The following is an 11,460-nucleotide window of genomic DNA, read 5'->3' as shown; positions in this document are numbered from 1 at the left end:
CTGGAAAAATAAACAAACACAATTGGCAATACAGTACTGTCATTTTTATAAACACATTGCATTATAAAATGTGTTTTATAAGTGTAACTCGCCAATGACTCATTTTCATCAGGCATGTGTCCGAGTTTAGGACTTTGAAGAGATGACTAACATACAAGCCTTTAGCGACTCCTATCAAAATATTCTTTACTTCTAATGCCATCATAGAATCTCTCCCCATTGCCTTCCATTGTCCTCTTCTAGGACAATTATTTTTCCTCGTCAATGTCGGCCTCAGTATCTCTCTTCCCCAAATCCCCAAAAAAACAGCGCTGAATGTAATGAAACTCCATTTTCTGGGCGAGTCCCGGAGGCTGAGGGCGTCTGACAGCTGGGTGGACAGCGCTTTGGATTCGTAGTCCTGAGGTTCTGGGTTCGATCCCCTGTGGAGGCGGAGACAAATGGACAAAATGTTTCTTTCACCCTGATGCCCCTGTTACCTAGCAGTAAATATGTACCTGGGAGTTAGACAGCTGCTAAGGGCTGCTTCCCGGAGGGTGTGTAACAAAAAGGAGGCCTGGTCAAGGACCGGGCCGCGGGGATGCCAAGCCCCGAAATTATCTCAAGATAACCTCAAGAAGATAACCGCCCCGGAGCTATCCATGGCTGACATGGATAGCTCTATTTTTTACTATTTATTTTTTACCTAACTATTTTTATCAGTCGATGTGGGTGGAATTCTAGGCCTAACGGGGACCACGAGCCAGAACCTGGCCCCCCTCACAAAGGCACGAGGAAGAATGGCCCATAGAAATGCACATGTGATTTGGAGCATTCTATATCTGCCATCGACCTGGACAGGCACCCAGAAAGGTAAGCGGCACAAAACAAACCCCTATTCTGGTTAACAACGAAAATCGTCAAACGAGTAGACCGAACTTCCCAAAAGAAAAACAAGCAATAAGCATGACATCACACGAGTCGTGCCGCATGTTTGTGCAGCTCCTCCCTCCCTGGGTGGGGGAAGGGGGAGCCCCAGACCCCCGCACCGACGATCCCCACCCCAGTTCTGAGGCTGGATATCAAAAACGCGAAAAAAACGCCGACCGGAGGGAAGGAGAGTTGCCAGGGAGCCTCCGGGACTCACCAAGAAAATGGTGTTTCATTATATTCAATGCTGGTTTTCTGGGGGGAAGCCCCTACGGCTCCACGGAGCTACTTCACCAAAGACAACAGAATAAAAGGGGACTTACCTGGGAGGCAGTCGGTGCTCCACTCCTCAACTTGAAGTCGAGACAACGGGCTGCAACCGCCGACCAAAAGCAACACAGGCCCGACTGGGCCCAGGAACGTTCACGAGGTAGTGTGCAGCCAGGGCCTTGTTCGACTGCCAAAAAACCCCATGCCTGAATGCCAGCCCAAGACGGCAGCAAGAGCAGCAAACTTACGAACGTCATGGGCACGGGGATAGACCGCAAGCTGGCTGGATTTAATTACCATGCGGACGACCTGAGAGACCCAAACCCGGGAAGAAGGGAAACCGGATCAACCCAAAGCACGTCCCCAGACACAGAAGCTGTGGCGCTCAGATAATGGCAGAGGGCCGCAACCAGACACAACACATGATGAACCCCCGGCCTGACAAACCAAGCATCAACAATCCAAGGACCCCTCCGGACGGCAGCAGTCTCATTCTTTGCCAGAAAAGAGGGAGACGGCTGTAAACAAACATACCTACGACCACGACCAAAAGAGCAAAAACCTCTGCGCCGGAGAGGAGCATGAAGCTCTGCCACATGACTCCCAAAGGCTAATGCCAACAGAAAAAGAGCCTAGCAAAACAATCCTGAACCGAAGGGGCCACAATAAACCGAGGAGAAGAAATGATAGGAGAGCACTCTGTCCAAAGACTAGGATGGCTCAGGCGGAGCATGAGACAGCTTGTGAAACAGTGCAGAAGTAACATCGATACCAAAAGCAAGCTGTAGCAGCTCCGCCAGCGACGCACGATACGAGGCAACAGTATTAGGCATAAGACGACAGTCCTGAAACAACCAAGAGAGAGAGAGAGAGAGAGAGAGAGAGGACAACACCACCCGAACCAAAAGCGAAGAGCAACGACGAAGGGACAAAGCACCGGAAGGACTGCCAGGAGACTTCATACTGTCGCTGAGAGGAAGCCCACAGGTGGGAAACCAGCAAGAAGGCTACCTGAACACCATAGAGATAGTTATAAATACGAGTCAAAAATACCAAAAGCGAAGACTCGAGGAGAAGAGCGAACCAGTCTCGTATCAGACCGGGTCGATCTCCTGAAAGAGGTGGAGCCGCGGAAAAATCTCCGGGTTCAGACACCGGGCAAGCAGCGCCTGAAACCACGGCTGGGCCGGCCACCATGGGGCCAAGAGGACTACTCGCCCATGGTAAGTCTCTAAGTGAGCCAGGACCTGAAGCAACAACTGAACCGGAGAAAAGAGGTACAGGAACCCCCACCTTGACCAGTCCTGCTGAAAGGCATCGATCCCGACAGCCTCACAGTCGGAGAAGGGCACCACATATACCGGAAGACGCCTCGACCATGTTGACGCGACAAGATCCACCTCCGGGCACCAGGGGCCAGATTCACGAAAGCACTTACGCAAGCACTTACGAATCTGAACATCTTTCCTCAATCTTTGGCGGCTTTGTTTACAATTATTAAACAGTTAATGAGCTCCGAAGCACCAGGAGACTGTTTATAACAATAACAACAGTTGATTGGCAAGTTTTCATGCTTGTAAACTGTTTAATAAATGTAACCAAAGCCGTCATAGATTGAGGAAAGATGTACACATTCGTAACTGCTTGCGTAAGTGCTTTCGTGAATCTGGCCCCAGAACGTCCGGCAGAGCCAACTGAATGAGTCGGTGTCAACCGTCCATTTCGTGGACAGGGGAACGAACCGGGACAGGCCGTCCACCAGGACGTTGGATACCCCCTGGACATGAACCGCAAGTTGAGTCAAACCCTGAGAACTCAGCAGACGAGTCACCCAAAGAGACCAACCACAAAGAGCCAAGGACCGCATCGAACCCCCTCGGTTCAGGCAATGAACCACCGGGGAGCAGTCCGAATGGAACCAGATTGTCGATCCACGGGTGACCCGAACCCTCCGAAGCTCAAACCACACCGCCGCAAACTCCCGCACTGTGCTGTGGACCCAATGGAAAGACGGACCCCACCGCCACTGGCCGGCCAGGTGAGCACTGGTCACAAAGCCCCAGCCGAGAGAAGACACGTCCATGAACACATGAAGCGAGGGCTCGGGAAGGTGCCAAGGCACAGAACCCTGAAAACCCCGAAGAGGAAGCCAGCAATGCAGCAGCTGACACAAGGCCCTCGGGAGACAAACCCAGCGATCGCGAGAGAGGTGGAAGGGACGTCCCCGAAGGAACAAGAACAGCCAACCCGACGGGTAGACCAACATCGCAAAGTTCAGGCTCCCACACAGACCCTCGAAGAACCGCCGGGTGACCCGGAAGCCCCCAGAAACAAGCACAGGCGGGACCACAGCCGAAGGAGACGCCGGGGGAAGAGACAAGAAAGCGGTCCAAGAGTCCCACATAAGACCCAGCCAGGACTGAACCTGGGAAGGAACCAGATGAGACTTCCTCCAGTTCACCAGGAACCCGAACCCGGCGAGCTTCGAAAGCACCAAATCCCTGGCAAGCACACATTCGGACCGACTGGGAGCCCAAATCAGCCAGTCGTTGAGGTAGCCACACTCCCCAGTATCACTTCCAAAACCTGGACAAACCATTGCCACACAACACACCCTGGGTCAGGGTAGAGAGGAGGGAGAACTACCAAAACCTTCCAGAAGTGACACACACAATATGGACAATCATTCATATTTGCAAACATTCAAGGTTTAAAGCCAAAGCCAAGGAATAAAGTTAAGTTCATAAATGGCCTCCTATTAGAGTCAAACTCAATATTTGGGGCATTCACGGAAACTCATACAAAAGATTACATGGATGGTGAAATCTGGATTCCAAATTATAATTTATATAGATGTGATAGAAAAACTAGGTCAAATGGAGGAGTAGGTCTGTATATTAAAGAGAACCTGGTATGCACAGAACTACTAAACTCAACTAATGAGGTGGTAGAGGTACTTGGAATTAAGGTAGAGAAACTAAACCTAATTATTATTCTAATATATAAACCGCCAGATACAACGGTTGAGGAATTCACAGAGCAGATGCACAAAATAGAGAACATACTTGATAACCTAGCAAACCCAGCTCCAGATATTATCTTCCTTGGAGATTTCAATTTACCGAGTCTAAGATGGAGAATGGCAAACACAAATATCATAGCAGGGAATGAGCCGGGAAATAACCAACCACAGGTCAGAGAAACTTTTGAGATTCTGTGACAAATTCTCGCTCAATCAACAGATTACAGAACCAACTAGGAACGAAAACACACTAGACTTGTTATTCACAAACAATGATGAACTAATCAGAGACATAACAATCTCGGGTACTTCATACTCAGACCATAAGCTCATTGAAGTGTGAACTAGCATAAATAACGGTAGTAGGTCTATGAGACCCAACAAGCGAGAAGAAATATTCAATCAATTCAATTTCAACAATAAGAGGATCGACTGGGAAAAAATAAATGTAGACCTTGCAACCATTCAATGGGAGATGGTCTTAAGCGACAAAACTCCCACACAGTTAACTGTGTGGGAGTGTGGGAGTGTGGGAGTTAACACATGAACTGGTTACCAACAGTAAACTGGTACAAAACACTGCAGATAGAACTAAGTCCATAATCATTTTTGGATGTTTAGAGAAGGAAATTCCATCTAGGGTGGACCGAGCGGCAGAAGAGATGAAAATCATAGAGAAAATAGTAGGTTTAGGAGAAGGCTCAAAGGAAAATGTCAGTGATTTTAGAAGAATAGGAAAATATGAGAAAGAAAAGAACCGCCCCTTAAGGGTGACGTTTAATGGAGTGAAAAACATGATGGAAGTGCTAAGAAATGCCAGGAAACTGCAGAGTGATGAGGTTGGCAAATTATGGTCAATAAGACAAGACCTCTCCAAGGAAGACAGAGAAAAGCTGAAAATGAACCTAATTGAGGCAAAACGTCTAAATGGGGATAGAAATGAAGAAGACAGAAATTCTTTTGTTTACAAAGTGACAGGGACTGGAAAGCTTGTGAAATGGTACATAAAAACAAAGCAACAAGATCAGTAGTGGAAGGGGGAGTAAAGAGCAAAGGAAAAGGGAACATGTTCCTGAAAATTGTATATACCAACATAGATGGAGTGAGGTCAAAAACTTTGGAGTTGCAAGATATAATCCAGCTTAGGATCCCAGATATTGTTGCATTATCAGAGACGAAACTTGAAGGAAATATAATAAATGAAGTCATATTCCCAAGAGGCTACTCAGTTTGGAGACGTGACAGGAAAACTAGGAAGGGAGGAGGAGTGGCTGTACTGGTGAAAAAACACCTGAAGGTAAAAGAGTTAATATTTGAAAACCCTCGAGATATTGACATAATGGCATTGCAGGTCTGGAATCAGGATGATAAGCTGATAATTGTAAATACCTACAGCCCACCAGCAAGCAACACATGGACAAAGGAAGAACTGGTTGACAAACGAGAGGGCCTCATAATGGTCATGAGAGATATTATTGTACAAGCAGATAAAGATAAATCACGACTGTTGATACTGGGGGACTTCAACTTTAGAGCAATAGACTGGGAGGCCTATGAAGCAAGAACGGAGGACTTTTGGACATGCAGATTTGTGAACCTCATTCTGGAGACATTCTTGTATCAACACATAAAGCAAGCCACAAGAATGAGGGAAGGAGATATACCGTCAGTACTGGATCTAGTATTCACCAGGAAAGAAGAAGAGATTTTTGACATCCAGTACCTTCCTCCCTTGGGAAAGAGTGATCACGTCCTGTTAGACATTAAATATGCTTTAAGATATCATCTAGAAGAAAATGGGGACATTGAAACAGTTGATAAACTTGATTTAAGTAGAGGCAACTATGGGAAACTTCGAAATTTTTTTAATGAGTGTAATTGGACAGAATTGTTGCTAGGCAGGGAAGTAAATGAAATGTATGCCAAATTTTTAAAACTATACGAGGAAGGCACACAAACATTCATACCAAAACAGAGATGCAGGGCCAGAAAACAGGATTGGTTCGACAGAAATTGTGAGAGGGCAAGAGACCAAAAGACACAAAAATGGAATCAGTATAGGAAGAGGCCAAACCCCCAAACATACCAGCGATACAAAGATGCGAGAAACAACTATACAGCAGTAAGGAGAGAGGCAGAAAGAAATTTTGAAAAAGGGATAGCAGATAAATGTAAAACAGAACCGGGCCTATTCTACAAATTCATAAACAACAAATTGCAGGTAAAGGATAATATCCAGAGGTTGAAAATGGGAAACAGATTCACGGAAAATGAAAAGGAAATGTGTGAAACATTAAATGAAAAGTTCCAAAGTGTGTTTGTACAAAATGAAATCTTCAGAGAACCAGACACAATAAGAATTCCAGAGAACAACATTAGAGCGGATAGAGGTGTCTAGAGATGAAGTGGAAAATATGCTAAAGGAGCTCGGGAAGAACAAAGCAGCTGGCCCAGATGGCGTTTCACCATTGGGTTCTGAGAGAATGTGCATCTGAGCTCAGCATTCCACTTCACCTGATCTTTCAGGCATCCCTGTGTACAGGAATCGTAGCAGACGTGTGGAAACAGGCTAACATAGTTCCAATCTACAAAAGTGGCAGCAGGGAAGACCCCCTCAATTATAGACCTGTATCATTGACAAGTGTAATAGTGAAAGTATTGGAAAAGCTAATCAAAACTAAATGGGTAGAACACCTGGAGAGAAATGATATAATATCAGACAGACAGTATGGTTTTCGATCATGGAAGATCCTGTGTATCGAATTTACTCAGTTTCTATGATCGAGCCGCAGAGATATTACAGGAAAGAGATGGCTTGGGTTGACTGCATCTATCTGGACCTAAAAAAGGCTTTCGACAGAGTTCCACATAAGAGGTTGTTCTGGAAACTGGAAAATATTGGAGGGGTGACAGGTAAGCTTCTAATCATGGATGATAAATTTCTGACTGATAGAAAAATGAGGGCAGTAATCAGAGGCAATGTATCGGAATGGAGAAATGTCACAAGTGGAGTACCACAGGGTTCAGTTCTTGCACCAGTGATGTTTATTGTCTACATAAATGATCTACCAGTTGGTATACAGAATTATATGAACATGTTTGCTGATGATGCTAAGATAATAGGAAGGATAAGAAATTTAGATGACTGTCATGCCCTTCAAGAAGACCTGGACAAAATAAGTATATGGAGCACCACTTGGCAAATGGAATTTAATGTAATAAATGTCATGTTATGGAATGTGGAATAGGAGAACATAGACCCCACACAACCTATATATTATGTGAGAAATCTTTAAAGAATTCTGATAAAGAAAGAGATCTAGGAGTGGTTCTAGATAGAAAACTATCACCTGAGGACCACATAAAGAATATTGTGCAAGGAGCCTATGCTAATGCTTTCTAACTTCAGAATTGCATTTAAATACATGGATGGCGATATACTAAAGAAATTGTTCATGACTTTTGTTAGGCCAAAGCTAGAATATGCAGCTGTTGTGTGGTGCCCATATCTTAAGAAGCACATCAACAAACTGGAAAAGGTGCAAAGACATGCTACTAAGTGGCTCCCAGAACTGAAGGGCAAGAGCTACGAGGAGAGGTTAGAAGCATTAAATATGCCAAAACTAGAAGACAGAAGAAAAAGAGGTGATATGATCACTACAGTACAAAATAGTAACAGGAATTGATAAAATCGACAGGGAAGACTTCCTGAGACCTGGAACTTCAAGAACAAGAGGTCATAGATTTAAACTAGCTAAACACAGATGCCGAAGAAATATAAGAAAATTCACCTTCGCAAATAGAGTGGTAGACGGTTGGAACAAGTTAAGTGAGAAGGTGGTGGAGGCCAAGACCGTCAGTAGTTTCAAAGCGTTATATGACAAAGAGTGCTGGGAAGACGGGACACCACGAGCGTAGCTCTCATCCTGTAACTACACTTAGGTAATTACACTTAGGTAATTACAGGGAATAGCTCAACTGACAGCTGAAGCTTACAAGGTCTGCTTGAAGCACGTACCTGTGAGGAGGGGCAGAAAGAGGACCACTCTAGAAAAAGGACGCAGGCAACTGTACAGGAAAAGGAAAAAAAATAACAGAAATGCTTCGGCAGACACAATTATCACAAGCAAGGAAAACAAGCCTAAGCAGGGAGTTCGAAGAAATAGAATAAACGTTGAAGCGATCATATGAGTCTGAGGAAATGGAATTGGAACAGAAAGCTATACAAGAGATAAGGAAAAATCCGAAATATTTTTTCACATATGCAAAATCAAAATCCAAAACCTCGACTAGTATTGGACCGTTAATTACAAATGAAGGTACGTACACAGAGGACAACAAGAGATTAGTGAAATTCTAAGAAGCCAGTAGTATGAGGCTGTTTAGCACACCAATAAACAACATGAAAGTTGATGACCTCAGACAGCTTCTTTATGAATGACATTCAAGCTGCAGATAATATAACGGATATTACCACAAACTCGGAAGACTTTGAAAGAGAAATTGACAATATGCCTATGCACTCAGCTCCTGAGCCCTGATTCATGGAATTCAATATTCATAAAGAAATGTAAAGTACCAGTAGCGAGAGCACTCAGCGTAATATGGAGAAAGAGCCTGGATACAGGGGAGATACCAGCAGCACTTAAATCTGCAGATATAGCTCCGTTGCACAAGGGGGGGAGTAAAGCCTTGGCAAAAAATTATAGGCTAGTTGCACTAACATCACACATAATAAAAGTGTTTGAAAGAGTGATTAGGAATCAAATTTCTAGTTTTATGGAAAACAATGAATTGCACAATCCAGGACAACATGGATTTAGAGCGGGAAGATCCTGTCTGTCACAGTTACTCAACCACTATAACTGGAACAACAGAAGGAACAACATGGCAACCATTAATATAATAGAGAGAGCAGCTTCAGTTGCCTGCAGGAATGGCTCAAGACTCTTAATCATGGGTGATTTCAACCATGGAAAGATAGACTGGGAGAATGGGGACCCACATGGTGGTGCAGATACGTGGCGAGCTAAACTCTTGGAAGTGGCAACAAGGAATTTTCTGAGCCAGCATGTCAAGGAACCCACAAGAATGAGAGGCAATGATGAACCAGCTAGACTCGACTTAATATTCACCCTGAATGAGTCAGAAATAAGGGAAGTCAAAGTTGAAGCCCCCATAGGAATGAGTGACCACAGTGTACTGACCTTTGAGTACTTGGTGGAGGTAGGGATAACCTATCCAAGGATGGGAGTGGAGGGGAAAAGACTGAATTACCGAAGAGGAAAATATGACGAGATGAGGAACTTCCTAATGGGAATACCATGGGAAACAGAACTTAGAGACAAGAATGTGCAGGTCATGATGGATATTGTCACCCAAAAGTGCCAGGAAGCTGCAGACAGGTTTATCCCCGTCCAAAAGGAGAAAAACGAAAAACAACAGAAAAACCCATGGTTCAACCAGGAATGTAAGGTAGCGAAACAACTGAGTAAAAGAACATGGAGAAACTACAGAAATAACAGAACACCAGAGAGCAGGGAGAGGTACCAGAGGGCCAGAAATGAGTACATCAGAGTGAGGAGGGAAGCAGAGAGACAGTTTGAAAATGACATCGCGAGTAAAGCCAAGACCCAACCAAAGCTGCTCCACAGCCATATCAGGAGGAAAACAGCAGTGAAGGAACAAGTGATGAAGCTGCGGAAAGGGGAGAACAGATACACAGAGAATGACAAGGAGGTGTGTGAAGAACTCAACAAGAGATTCCAGGAGGTCTTCACAATAGAACAAGGAGAAGCCCCTGCACTAAATGAGGAGGCGGCAACCTTGGAAACCTTGGAGGAATTTGACCTCACCAGTGATGAGGTCAAAAGGTGCCTGCTGGAGCTAGATGTGACAAAGGCTGTTGGGCCTGATAGAATCTCACCATGGATACTAAAGGAAGGTGCAGAAGCACTAAGTGTGCCACTCTCTATGGTGTATAACAGGTCACTGGAAACAGGAGACTTACCAGAAAGTTGGAAGACAGCTAACGTGGTCCCAATATACAAAAAGGGTGACAGGCAAGAGGCACTGAATTACAGGCCAGTTTCCTTAACTTGTATACCATGCAAGGTGCTAGAGAAGATCGTGAGGAAAAGGCTCGTAGAGCATCTGGAGGGAAATAACTTTGTAACGCACCACCAACATGGGTTCAGAGATGGTAAATCGTGCCTCACAGGTTTAATAGAATTTTATGACCAGGCAACGAAAATTAGGCAGGAAAGAGAAGGGTGGGCCGACTGCATTTTCCTGGATTGCCAAAAAGCCTTCGACACAGTACCCCATAAAAGGCTGTTAAAAAAGTTGGAGCAACAGGCAGGAGTAAAAGGGAAGGTGCTCCAGTGGATAAGGGAGTACTTAAGCAACAGGAAACAGCGAGTAACGGTGAGGGGGAAGACATCAGAGTGGTGAGATGTCACCAGCGGAGTCCCACAGGGCTCAGTACTTGGACCCATCCTGTTTCTAATATATGTGAACGATCTTCCAGAGGGTATAGACTCATTCCTCTCGATGTTTGCTGATGATGCAAAAATTATGAGAAGAATCAAGACGGATGAAGATAGACAGAGACTACAGGATGACCTGGATAAACTGGAGGAATGGTCTAGAAAATGGCTGCTGAAGTTCAACTCTGGAAAGTGTAAGGTGATGAAATTAGGCGAAGGGAGCAGGAGGCTGAACACAAGGTATCATCTGGGAGGGGAAATCCTGCAAGAATCAAATAGAGAGAAGGATCTGGGGGTTGATATCACACCGAACCTGTCCCCAGAGGCCCACATCAAAAGAATATCATCAGCGGCATATGCTAGACTGGCCAACATAAGAACTGCCTTCAGAAACTTGTGTAAGGAATCTTTCAGAACCCTGTATACCACTTATGTAAGACCAATCCTGGAGTATGCAGCTCCAGCCTGGAGTCCATACCTAGTTAAACACAAGACAAAGTTAGAGAAGATTCAGCGGTATGCCACCAGGCTCGTCCCGGAACTGAGAGGATTGAGCTACGAGGAAAGGCTAAAGGAGCTGAACCTCACATCCCTGGAAAACAGAAGAGTAAGGGGAGACATGATAACCACCTACAAAATTCTCAGGGGAATTGACAGGGTGGACAAAGACAAACTCTTCAGCACGGGTGGGACACGAACAAGGGGACACAGGTGGAAACTTAGTACCCAGATGAGCCACAGAGACGTTAGAAAGAATTTTTTCAGTGTCAG

The 11,460-nt window shown here is 45.0% G+C and overlaps 1 protein-coding gene across 3 annotated transcripts in view; it reads right to left on the bottom strand.

The window, feature by feature from the left end:
- LOC123768068 (uncharacterized) overlaps positions 1 to 11,460 on the bottom strand; it is a 132,323-nt gene that overhangs the window by 30,891 nt on the left and 89,972 nt on the right. The window lies entirely within an intron of this gene.

Source organism: Procambarus clarkii, chromosome 59 (genome assembly GCF_040958095.1).
Source record: "Procambarus clarkii isolate CNS0578487 chromosome 59, FALCON_Pclarkii_2.0, whole genome shotgun sequence".
In the NCBI taxonomy this organism is placed as follows: Eukaryota; Metazoa; Arthropoda; class Malacostraca; order Decapoda; family Cambaridae; genus Procambarus; species Procambarus clarkii.
The sequence above is the reverse complement of the archived record's forward strand: the minus strand, read 5'-3'. Positions and strand labels throughout refer to the sequence as shown.